At 45.5% G+C, this 13,282-nt stretch overlaps 1 protein-coding gene and 1 non-coding gene across 5 annotated transcripts in view; both read left to right on the forward strand.

The window, feature by feature from the left end:
- Positions 1-13,282, forward strand: part of BFAR (bifunctional apoptosis regulator) — a 42,838-nt gene that overhangs the window by 3,609 nt on the left and 25,947 nt on the right. The window lies entirely within an intron of this gene.
- LOC119621232 (U7 small nuclear RNA) lies at positions 13,044-13,105 on the forward strand. The gene has a single exon (XR_005237800.2). It is a non-coding gene; the product is annotated as a U7 small nuclear RNA (small nuclear RNA).

Here is a 13,282-nt window from a genome sequence, read left to right on the forward strand (position 1 = left end):
TCCAGCCTGGGCGACAGAGCGAGACTCCGTCTCAAAAAAAAAAAAAATGGGTGGGCGTTCTTCAGATATTTAATAATTTCTGTAGTATTCTGCTGGTAGTTATAGTGATGTCTCCAGGAATGAACCTGGAGTGTCAGAAATAGGGGTTTCCCCCACCCATTCCTACCCCTGTTTCTGTTGTAAATGTCTCTGTGTGGAACTGCATACTCACCCTAACAGCTACCAGCTAGAGTTCATGTGCCAAAATGCAGTGTGGTCAAATGCTAGTTTGTTTCTCTCAGCTGTGCAGTAGCATCTCTATGATGTGGACTAGATGATAAAGGTGTAAATCAGTCCTTTGAACTAATAACTTATTACTTTATCAGGATAATGATGTATTATGAAGACAAGCTTTAAGTCAGACCATGAATTTTTTTTTTTTTTTTCTTGTGGTGTTTCCGCCTGGTTTCCAACCAGGAACCAGACCATGATTTAAAATATGACTTTGACTGGGCGCGGTGGCTCAAGCTTGTAATCCCAGCACTTTGGGAGTCCGAGACGGGCAGATCATGAGGTCAGGAGATCGAGACCATCCTGGCTAACACAGTGAAACCCTGTCTCTACTAAAAAATACAAAAAACTAGCCGGACAAGGTGGCGGGCGCCTGTAGTCCCAGCTACTCAGGAGGCTGAGGCAGGAGAATGATGTGAACCCGGGAGGCGGAGCTTGCAGTGAGCTGAGATCCGGCCACTGCACTCCAGCCTGGGCGACAGAGCGAGACTCTGTCTCAAAAAAAAAAAAAAAAAAAAAAAACGTGGCTCTGCCCTTTACTAGTTAGGCCTCCACTTTCTCATCTGTAAAATAGATATGGTAGTAATATTTATTCCATATGATTGTTATGCCCTTAATATTATTTATGCCCTTAATATTTACTGAAGGCCTCAGTAAATATTAATAATTATCGCGGGGTACAGTGGCTCACACCTGTGAGTCCCAGCACTTAGAGAGGCCACGGCAGGCAGCTCACCTGAGGTCAGGAGTTTGAGACCAGCCTGGCCAACATGGTGAAACCCCGTCTCTACGAAAAATTTAGCCAGGTGTGGTGGTGCACGCCTATAATCCCAGCTACTCGGGAGGCTGAGGCAGGAGAATCACTTGAATCCAGGAGGCAGAGGTTGCGGTGAGCCAAAATTACACCCCTGCACTCCAGCCTGGGCCACAGAGCAAGACTCCATCTCAAAAATAAAAAAATAAAAAAAAGAAGTCATTATTATCTATTGTCAGTTAATATATAATGAAAGAACTTAGCCTAACCAGAGGCCCATAGAAGCCAAAATCTTTCTATTCTTACACTGAACCTTCTTGCTAAGAAACAATTGAGGTCAGCTGGGCTCATACCATAATCCCAGCACTTTGGGAAGCCAAGACCAGAGGATTGCTTGAGCCCAGGAACTTGAAACTATCATGGACAACTTAACAAGACCCCGTCTGTACAAAAAAAAAATGTAATTAGCTGGGCGTGGCGGCATCACCTATTGCCCCAGCTACTTGGGAGGCTGAGGTGGGAGGATCACTGGAGGCCAGAAGTTCAAGCCTGAAGTGATCCATGATTGTACCACTGCACTCCAACCTGGGCAACAGTGAGACCCTATCTCTAAAAAAGAAGAAATGATTGAAATCATATTTTTCAGGCTGGACTTCTAATAAATTAGCCCTTAAAAGGATTATTCTTAAAATATTAGCCATATACAATGATCATAATAAATGTATGTTGAATGAAGGGGGGCAACCATGATCATATACTGCTGAACCAAGTGGTTTAAAAATTAGTTTCTTTTTTTTATTTTCCCTGTGATTCTGGATAAAGATAACAATTTCTAAAGAGTTAACAATCATTACACCACAAGATCTTTATAAGTAAGGGTATAATAATGCTTAGCCTGGGTGCAGTGGCTCAAGCCTGTAATCCCAACAGTTTGGGAGGCAAAGATGGGTGGATTGCGTGAGGTCAGGAGTTCACAACCAGCCTGGCCAACATGGTAAAACCTCATCTCTATTAAAAATACAAAAATTAGCCAGGCATGATGGTGGGGGCCTGTAATCCCAGCTACTCAGGAGGCTGAGGCATGAGAATCGCTTGAATCCAGGAGGTGGAGGTTGCAGTGAGCCGAGATTGCACCACTGCTCTCTAGCTTGGGCGACAGAACAAGACTCGTCTCAAAAAAGAAAAAAAAAAAAAGAAAAGTTCTTAAACTCAGAATTAATGCATTCCTCTTTAATAAACTCAGTAAGAATGATTGTATTACTTGACTTTCCTAAGTGTTAGTTGGGCAACTAAAGAAGCAAACAGGGTGCCACTGCCTCCTGGAGAATAGCCCTCTGGATAGATCTGTAGATGATCATTCACCAAGTCAGAAAAACAGTTCCCTTGTAGAGACCAGGTTTCACCACGTTGCCCGGACTGGCAGTCTGGTCTCCAACTCCTGGACTCAAGCAATCCACCCGCCTCAGCCTCCTGAAGTCCAGGGAAGAATAGCCACGTTCATCCCAGCATCCCAGAACTAAGAAATAAGTTATTTTAGACAGGGTCTCTCTCTGCAACCCAGGCTGGAGTGCAGTGGTGCAGTCTTGTCTCACTGCAACCTCCATATCCCGGGTGCAAATTATTCTCCTGCCTCAGCCTCCTGAGTAGCTGGGATTACGGTCGTGCACCGCCATGCCCGGCTAATTTTTGTATTTTTAGTAGAGACAGGGTTTCACCACATTGACCAGGCTTGTCTCGAATTCCTAACCTTAGGTGATCCGCCTACCTCCATTTGGGAGACAGAGCCTCCCAAAGTGCTAGGATTACAGGTGTAATCCTAGCCACGCCGGCCAGAAACAAGTTCTTTAGTTACATGTATCATTGGGAGATTGTGTGTGTTCCCAACCTTTCCTTTTCTTTTAGAGATTTAAAGATAATTATACTTTGTCAGTTAGGCATGTGTTCGGGAAAACATAGATAGAGAAGGTCATGTTGATTATTTATCTTGGAATTGTCCAAATCCTCAGAGATTATGATGTTGGTTTCCTGTCAGTTGTGCCAACAATGACAAGTAACGACCTGATATGAAATCAAGAGAGAGGAAAGCTCTGGTCAGGCACAGTGCCTCACACCTGTAAGGCCAGCATTTTGGGAGGTCGAGGTAGGTAGATTGCTTGAGTTTAGGAGTTCGAGATCAGCCTGGGAAACATGGCAAAATCCCATCTCTGCAAAAAATTAGCCAGGTGTGGTGGCACATACCTGTAGTCCAGGCTACATAAGAGGCTGAGACAGGAGGATCACCTGAGCCTGGGGAGGTCGAGGCTACTGTGAGCCATGATCTCACCACTGCACTCCAGCCTGGGCAACAGAGTGAGACCTAGTTCCAAAAAAAAAAAAAAAGAAGAAGAAGAGAGAGAGAGAGGAAAGCTCTAAGCTGACAGAACTCCTAAAGCCAAGCTGCCTAGAAACAGCCATACACCCATTAGTATACCTGGAAGAAGGCATCACATTATGGGACAGGGGATGAAAGCTCGGGGGTCAGGCAAGCTGACGCTGGCACGGCTGCTGAGTTCATTGGCTCGAGCTGATCTTGTCATGCACGATGCGATTCCAGCATTGCCAGATCGCTGGGTTGGTTTTTTTGTTTGTTTTTTTTTTTCAAGAGAAGCCAGAAATCTAGATTTTTATGTCATCAGATTTTTTTTTTTTTTGTAAATGCTAGCACCACATTTAACCTAAAAAGAAAAGGGAGAAAAAACACCAGGTGAGGGACAGCCTCCCTGCAGGCCAGATGTCGCCCCAGTAGGGCTGTGGCTGCTGGTGGTGAGACTGTTCCAGGACACAGAAGATGGATGATCATGATAATAATGGTGCATCACCATGGTGAGGCTTACCTGCTTCCTTATAACCACTGCAAGAGGCAGAAGTGTGTCGCACATTAAGACCCTCTTATCCCGATAGATCAACAGTAGCTCTTAACCTCCTCTGGGCCCCTTCTGAGAGCCTAATAAATCCTATAGACTGCCTTCCAGAAACGTGCACATGCCATACACAAACACAGGCGTGGCGTGGAATTCAGACCTCCCGAGGCATCTCTCCAGACTCCAGTTGAAGACCCAGCTTTTTATTTAGAAACCTCAGCTCTTCAGAATGACACAGTGCCTATGGAAATTCCTGAGGTTTTGCTGTACTCTTCAGTTCTATGGTATTCGGTCTATGGTTTTAAACTTGTTTGTTTGCTGTTTTGTAGATTTTCCCAAACCCAGTCATTCTTCCCATTCGTTTTTGAACTAAGTAATTATTGCTTCTCAGCCTTTGGCTAAGATCAACTAAACTGGGTAATTAACAGTTATAATTTCCTAAACACAAGTGGATCCATATAAATGGAGCACCAGGGGTAGGAATAGAATGATTCTCCTCCCTGCAATCCTCTCCATATCTGCCCCTACCTCCTTGTCTTTGGAGCCTTTGAGATGGAGAAAATAGTGAAGAGAAGAGTAGCTGAGAGCTGCTTCTAACGCCTGCAGCCTGCTGCTGAGAGCTAGCCACGTGTCCAGAGAACAACTGTAAACATCCTTAGGAGCTGGAGGCCTTCTCAAAGAGGTCTTTCATGATAGCCAGTGCAGGAGGGTGTGTTTACCCAAGTCAGAACACCACAGCTTCTAACTTTGGTATTGGAACTAGATTTTATCACTTAAAAGGCAGTTCCACCGGCGCAGTGGCTCACGCCTGTAATCCCAGCACTTTGGGAGGCCGAGGCAGGTGGATCACGAGGTCAGGAGATCAAGACCATCCTGGCTAACATGGTGAAACGCCATCTCTACTAAAAAATACAAAAAAATTAGCCAGGCATGGTGGTGGGCACCTGTATTCCCAGCTACTCTGGAGGCTGAGGCAGGAGAATAGGAGAATGGCGTGAACCTGGGAGGAGGAGCTTGCAGTGAGCCAAGATCAGGCCACTGCACTCCAGCCTGGGCGACAGAGCGAGACTCTGTCTCAAAAAAAAAAAAAAAAAAAGAGGCACTTCCCTCCTTTAAAAGTACTGCTTTGTAAAATGTGTGTAAATAACCAAAATATATACGGGCAAGTGTTATACAGAAAATATCCTTTGATTTTGTTTGTGGATGTAGACTCTCTGTTAGCTTTTGCTTTTTGAATTTAGGGAGAAATGAAACTGGCAAAACTCTTAAGAAGTAATCAAAGTCCATGCAGTTTCTGATTTGTTAAAGGGAATTACAAAACAGAGCTAATGATGACCTCAGTTTTGCAAGATGTGACTTATAAAATACACCTTTTTTTTTTTTTTTTTTTTTTTTGAGACGGAGTCTGCCTCTGTCGCCCGGGCTGGAGTGTAGTGGCCAGATCTCAGCTCACTGCAAGCTCCGCCTCCCGGGTTTACGCCATTCTCCTGCCTCAGCCTCCCGAGTAGCTGGGACTACAGGCGCCGCCACCTCGCCCGGCTAGTTTTTTGTATTTTTTAGTAGAGACGGGGTTTCACCGTGTTAGCCATGATGGTCTCGATCTCCTGACCTCGTGATCCGCCCGTCTCGGCCTCCCAAAGTGCTGGGATTACAGGCTTGAGCCACCGCGCCTGGCCTCTGAATTCCTGATCTCAGGCGATTTGCCTGCCTTGGCCTCCCAAAGGGTTGGAATTACAGACGTGAGCCACCGTGCCCGGCCTATTCTAGTTCTTAGAAGGCTAATTTGGTCGGGTACAGTGGTTCGAGCTTGTAGTCCTAGCACTTTTGGAGGCTGAGGCAGGAGAATCACTTGTGCCCAGTTCAAGACCAGCCTGGGCAACATGGCGAAATTCCATCTCTATAAAAAAGTAGCCAGGTGTAGTGGTGTGTGCCTCTAGTCCCAGCTGCTGGGAAGGCTGAGGTAAGAGGATCACCTGAGCCTGGGAAGTCAAGGCTGCAGTGAGCTATGATCACCCCACTGCACACTGCACTCTGGCCTGGGCAAAACAAATGAGACCCTCTCCCGTAGCCCCCCAAAAAAGGCTAATTTGTGAGAGATTAATTTCTTTTTCTTTTTCTTTCTTTTTTTTTTTTTTTTTTTTTTTTTGAGACAGAATCTCACTCTATCACCCAGGCTCTGGAGTGCAATGGCACGATCTCGGCTCACTGCAACCTCTGCCACCCGGGTTCAAGCCATTCTGCTGCCACAGCCTCCCGAGTAGCTGGGATTACAGGCACACACCACCATACCTGGCTAATTTTTGTATTTTTAGTAGAGATGGGGTTTTGCCATGTTGGCCAGGCTGGTCTGGAACTCCTGACCTCAGGTGATCTACCCACCTCTGCTTCCCAAAGTGCTGGGATTACAGATATGAGCCACCACACCCTGCCAAGAGAGATTAATTTCTATATATGTTATTTGTAATTTCTCTGCAGATGACTCTGAAATTCATACCTTTAGTGTTGTTCTTATTCTCAATGACAGTTTTGTGTCTCCAGCTTCTCACTAGACGTTTCCACCTGGACGTCTTACTACCTCAAACATAGCATTTCTGAAATTCAACTTACATTCTTTCCGAGATTGGCACTAAGATTTGTTTTCGGGGATGCAGTTTCTCTCAGAAGTACAGTTTTTCTTCCCTTGTTCTGAAATCTAACCAGCATCTCTTTTTTTGTTTGTCTGTTTTTTGTTGAGACGTCATCTTGCACTGTTGCCCAGCCTGGAGTGCAATGGCGGAATCTCAGCTCACTGCAACCTCTGCCTCCCAGGTTCCAACAATTCTCCTGCCTCAGCCTCCTGAGTAGCTGGGATTACAAGCGCCCGCCACCACGCCCAGCTAATTTTTTTTATTTTTAGTAGAAATGGGGTTTCACCATGTTGAGCAGGCTGGTCTCGAACTTCTGGCCTCATGCTCCGCTGCCTCTGCCTCCTAAAGTGCTGGTATTACAGGCGTGAGCCACCACACCCGGCCCTAACCAGCATCTTTGATCATTCTTTCTCTCTAGTCACTGAAGCCTATACATTATTTTCTTAATGTCTCTCACATTTAGCCTCTTCTTTGCATTTTCTCTTCTGCCATCCTACCCCCAGAAGTGAGAACACCTGCTTTATTTTGTTTGTTTGTTTAGTTATTTGTTTTTTGTTTTGAGAGAGTCTCACTCTGTTGCCCAGGCTGGAGTGCAGTGGCACGATCTCAGCTCACTGCAACCTCCACCTCCCAGGGTCAAGCGATTCTCCTACCTCAGCCTCCCAAGTAGCTGGAATTACAGGCGTGCGCCACCATGTCCAGCTCATTTTTGTATTTTTAATAGAGACGGTTTCACCATGCTGGCCAGACTGGTCTCAAACTCCTGACCTCGTGATCCGCCTGCCTCAGCCTCCCAAAGTGCTGAGATTACAGGTGTGAGCCACCGTGTCCAGCCTGATTTCTAACTTATCTCTAATTGTTCTCCCTGCTTCCAGCCTATCACTCATTCGTGATGAGATTTAGCATCACCAAGCCCAGCTTTGCTGATCTTATTGCCTCTGAAACCTTTCTGTGCTCCTGTCTCCCTTCTGACTGCCTCTGATCAACCTGGCATGCAAGACCCCGTGTCAGCCGTGCGTCTCCAGCTGTCTCTCCTTGCTCAGTGCAAACACCAGGACAGTGCCCAAGCCAGCCCTCGCCCTCTCACAGTCCTCACTCAGAAGTCTCTGTCTGTTTGTCTTTCTTTTGTTTGTTTTTGTTTTGGAGTTGGGGTCTCACTCCATCACCCAGGCTGGAGTGCAGTGACAGGATCGCAGCGCACTGAAACCTCCGTCTTCCAGACTCAAGCAATCCTCCCACGTCAGCCTCCACAGTAACTTGGCCCATAGGCACATGCCACCATGCCTGGCTAATTTTTTTTTTTTTTTTTTTTTTTTTTTTTTTTTTGTATTTTTGGCAGAGGCAGGGTTTTGCCATGTTGCCCAGGCTGGTCTCCAACTCCTGAACCCAGGCAATCCGCCTGCCACGGCCTCCCAAAGTACTAGGATTAAGCCACCATACCCGGCTGTCTCTATTCTTTCCTCGGACACCGATTCCACCAGTTCATAGGAGATGCTTAATGGATATTAATGGTTTGATTGTCCTCTCCTAGGTTAATGCTCTCCACATGGTCATTGTTTCATCAGCATTAGTAGAATAAAGGAACTACTTTAAGAAAATCCTACTTTTTTTCGAAAAACCTATATAAGATCTCCCACGTCTGTAACAATGTAAGAGGCTGTCCAAAAGAAAGCACTTAGAAGTTTTTTAAATGTTCTTAAACATAAAAATAATGAGCAAAAATGATTGGTCATCAGAAATAATCTGGAATTTGTTGAGAACATTTGTTTACACTCTTTCTCTTCCCAAAAAAAAGGAAAAAAAAAAAAAAGTTTTTTCATGCCTGTAATCGTAGCACTTTGGGAGGCCAAGACGGCAGATCACAAGGTTAGGAGATCAAGACCATCCTAGCTAACACAGTGAAACTCTGTCTTTACTAAAAATACAAAAAAGTAGCTGGGCATGGTGGCAGGCGCCTGTAGTCCCAGCTACTCAGGAGGCTGAGGCAGGAGAATGGTGTGAACCTAGGAGGCGGAGCTAGCAGTGAGCCGAGATCACGCCACTGCACTCCAGCCTGGGCAATAGAGCGAGACTCCGTCTCAAAAAAAAAAGTTTTTTGCCAAGCGTGGTGTCTCCCTTCTGTATTCCCAGCACTTTGGGAGCCTGAGGCGTGCAGATCACTTGAGGTCAGGAGTTCGAGATAAGTCTGGCCAGCATGGTGAAACCCTATGTTTTTTTTTTTTTTCTTAAACGGAGTCTTCCTCTTGTCACCCAGGCTGGAGTGCAATGGTGCAATCTCGGCTCACGGCAACCTCTGCCTCCCGGGTTCAAGCAATTCTCTTACCCCAGCCTTCTAATTAGCTGGGATTACAGGTACCTGCCACCACGCCTGGCTAATTTTTTGTATGTGAAATCCTGTCTTTACTAAAAATACAAAAATGAGCTGGGCGTGGCGGCAGGCACCTGTAATCCTTGCTACTAGAGAGGCCGAGATGGGAAAGTCACTTGAACCTGAGAGGCAGAGGTTGCATTAAGCCCAGATCATGCCACTGCACTCCACCTTGGATGACAGAGCAAGACCCTGTCTCAAAAAAAATGAAAAGAGAAAGAATGGTTTTTTGTTGTTTTGTTAGAGATGGGGACTTGCTCTGTTGGTCAGGCTGCTGTTCAGTTGTTCAATCATAGTTCATTGTAACATCCAACTCCTGGGCTCAAGTAGTGCTCCCAAGTAGATGGGACTACAGACATGCACCACCACAGCCGGCTAACTTTTTTAAAAATTTTATTGTAAAGACAAGGTCTCACCGTGTTGCCCAGGCTGCTCTCAAACTTCTGGCCTCAAGTGATCCTCCCACTCAGCCTACCAATATGCTGAGATTACAGGCATGAACCACTGTGCCCAGCCTAAAAGAACGGTTTTTGAAGGGGTTATGTGGAAGATTGCTCCCATCCTTTTTTTTTTTTGAGCTGAAGTTTCACTCTGTCACCCAGGCTGGAGTGCAGTGATGAGATCTCTGCTCACTCCAACTACCCCCTCCCGGGATCAAGCAATTCTCCTGCATCAGTTTCCCAAGTAGCTGGGACTACAGGCACCTGCCACCACACTCGGCTACGTTTTATATTTTTAGTAGAGACAGAGGGTTTCACCATGTTTGCCAGGCTGGTCTCAAACTCCTGACCTCAGGTGATCTGCCTGCCTCAGCCTCCCAAAGTGCTGGGATTACAGGCATGAGCCACTGCACCCGGCCGATTGCTCCCATCTTTACGATCGATCATCTTTTACTGTGAATAAATTTTTTAGTTATATTTTTAAAATTTATGTTTATCTTATCTTGACCTAATTATCTTTTTATTGCTTGGATGAGTAACCTCCATTCCACTCTTAACACGGGGCATAAAATGTAGCTGTGTTTATTCCCTGAGTTGAAGCTCTCCCACTATGTTTGGCCACAAGTAATACAATATATTTTTTTACAACTATATTATGTTTTTTACAATTATTATACAAATCATACATTTCCATTAAAAAACAACTTGGCAAGGCCAGGCGCGGTGGCTCAAGACGGGCGGATCACGAGGTCAGAAGATCGAGACCATCCTGGCGAACACGGTGAAAGCCCGTCTCTACTAAAAAATACAAAAAAACAGCCGGGCGAGGTGGCGGCGCCTGTAGTCCCATCTACTCGGGAGGCTGAGGCAGGAGAATGGTGTAAACCCAGGAGGCGGAGCTTGCAGTGAGCTGAGATCCGGCCACTGCACTCCAGCCTGGGCGACAGAGCGAGACTCTGTCTCAAAAAAAAAAAAAAAAACTTGACAAATGCAGGGAAAAAAAAGTCACTCATGTCTTGCCTCCATTAAATACACCTACTACTAACTTTTTATCTTCTGGTCTCTGTTTCTAGATTTACTTATTTAAAATATGGTGTTTTTATGTAGTATGTAACATTTTGTACCCTATAAAGGGTGATAAAATTCTCTGATCACTGTATTTTAAAAATCAAGTGAATTGGGCCAGGCTCGGTTGTTCACACCTGTAATCCCAGCACTTTGGGAGGCCAAGGCGGGCAGATTGCCTGAAGTCAGGAGTTCAAGACCAACCTGACCAACATGGTGAAACCCTGTCTCGACTAAAAACACAAAATTAGCTGGACGTGGTGGTGCATGCCTGTAATCCCAGCTACTCAGGAGGCTGAGGCAGGAGAATCACTTGAACCCCAGGAGGCAGGGTTGCAGTGAGCTGAGATTGCGCTATTGCACTCCAGCCTGGGCAACAAGAATGAAACTCTGTCTCAAAAAATAAAATAAATAATAAAATAAAAAGTGAATTGTTACCATTTGTGGTAGACTTACCATGTGCCAGGCTCTGTACTAGGTACTTAACTCGGATTATCTTATTTAATGCTGCAAAACTCCCAGTGTGGTTAAGTGCTGTCATTGTCCCTCATCTATACGGTGAGCAAGCTGAGCCTCACTGTTGGTAAATGGCAGAGGTGGGGTGAGAACCCAGGCAGCCCAGCCATGGGACCTGTGTTCCTAACCACTGTGCCTCCAGAGCATGAAGCATGAGCCCTTTCCTGTGTGGCCAGTGTGGGCGGTGGAGAGCAATTTTCATTCTTTTCCTTCACAATAGCAAGATTGAGAAACTCACCAGAAATAGTATGAATAATCATTTCTATAGCCCGTATTTACACCTTACAAATTCTGAGCCACTTTCCTTCACTGTCTCTAATCCTCACAAGAAATCTTGATGGTTTGTGTACTGTGGCCACCATTTCACAGTTGAAGAAACTTGATCAGAGAGCTCGAGTAACTTCTGCAGAGTCACAGAGCTAGTGACTTGGGGGAGTTAAGAGTCTAACTCCAAGATCTGTGTCATACTACTTCCCAATTAAAAAATTTTTTTTAAATATCTTCTAAAACCCAGATTAAAACAAGAAGAGAATGGTCCTTTGTCATTTGCATATTAGTAATGTTAGCATTTCTGTGGCACCAAGCTGGCTGGATCCAGAGTGCACGAGATGCGTTTTGGTGTTGATCTGGGGGGGAAAAGGTATATTGAGCCTTGGCAGATTTGGCCTGGCGGCCGGGCGCGGTGGCTCAAGCCTGTAATCCCAGCACTTTGGGAGGCTGAGACGGGCGGATCACGAGGTCAGGAGATCGAGACCATCCTGGCTAACACGGTGAAACCCCGTCTCTACTAAAAGGTACAAAAAACTAGCCGGGCGAGGTGGTGGGCGCCTGTAGTCCCAGCTACTCAGGAGGCTGAGACAGGAGAATGGCTTAAACCCGGGAGGCAGAGCTTGCAGTGAGCTGAGATCCGGCCACTGCACTCCAGCCTGGGCGACAGAGCCAGACTCCATCTCAAAAAAAAAAAAAAATTTGGCCTGGCACAGCTGGAAAACAAGGCTTCACTCACTTCTTAGAATTGCTCCCATTAGAGCCTCTGAAATCAAATATTTATAAAATAATGATTGCCTAATGAGAAGGCACATTTGTGTGCACAAAAAGTGTTATTTACAGGAAACATATCTGTTGTTACCAACCCCAGACATTTTACCAGGCCAAGAAGCTGGTTTATTTAAAATCATAGACCTGGAAAGGTCTTTGGGAATTTAATTGAGACCAGGCATAGTAGCTCACACCTTTAATCCCAGCACTTTGATAGGCCAAGACCGGCAGATCACTCGAGGTCAGGAGTTCGAGACCAGCCTAGCCAATATGGTGAAAACCCGCCTCTACTAAAAATACAAAAATTAAAGCCAGATGTGATGGCTCACACCTGTAATCCCAGCACTTTGGGAGGCTGAAGAGGGTGGATCACCTAAGGTCAGGAGTTCAAGACCAGCCTGGCCAACATGGCAAAAACCCATCTCTACTAAAAATACAAAAGTTATCTGGGCCCAATGGCATGCACCTGTAATCCCAGCTACTTGGGAGGCCAAGGCAGAATTGCTTGAAGCTGGCAGGCAGAGGTTGATATGAGCCAAGATTGTATCACCGCACTCCAGCCTGGGTGACAGAGTGAGACTTCGTCTCAAAAGAAAAAAAAAAAGGAAATTTAATTGAGAATACTGAGATCAGGGAAATTTCATTTTCTAAGGAAGTTAGTGAAGGAGAATGATCCAGAAATGTCTGCCCACATCCTTCGAGTGTATTGAACCTTCCACTACACATATCATTTTGCTTTACTACTTTTGAAAAGTATAACAAATAGGCCAGAAAGAAATTCAATGCTGATTATATGGTTTATGGTATGTGGATTTCAATAAATCAAATTTGTCACATTTAAAAATTAGATCTCCAGCCTGGGCAACGTGGTGAAACCGCATCTCTACTAAAAATACAAAAAATTACCTGGGGTCGTGCTGCACATCTGTAATCCCAGCTACTCAGGAGGGTGAGGTGGAAGGATCACCTGAGCCTGGGAAGTCGAGGCTGCAGTGAGCTGTGATTGTGCCACTGGACTCCAGCCTTGTTGAGAATGAATGAATGAATTAATAAAAGTTAGAGCTTTAGTATTACAGCTCCTTTACAATTTGTCTAGAAAGTTTTCTGGTCTTTATCAGAAAGCCTCCCTGCCCTCCACCCCCCCCCCCAAAAAAATTAGGCTGGGCGCAGTGGCTCATGCCTGTAATCTTAGCACTTTGGGAGGCCAAGGCAGGCGAATCACGAGGTCAGGAGATTGAGACCATCCTGGCTAACACGGTGAAACCCAATCTCTACTAAAAAATACAAAAAATTAACCAGATGTG

The sequence above is a fragment of the Chlorocebus sabaeus genome, chromosome 5 (assembly GCF_047675955.1).
Source record: "Chlorocebus sabaeus isolate Y175 chromosome 5, mChlSab1.0.hap1, whole genome shotgun sequence".
NCBI lineage: Eukaryota > Metazoa > Chordata > Mammalia > Primates > Cercopithecidae > Chlorocebus > Chlorocebus sabaeus.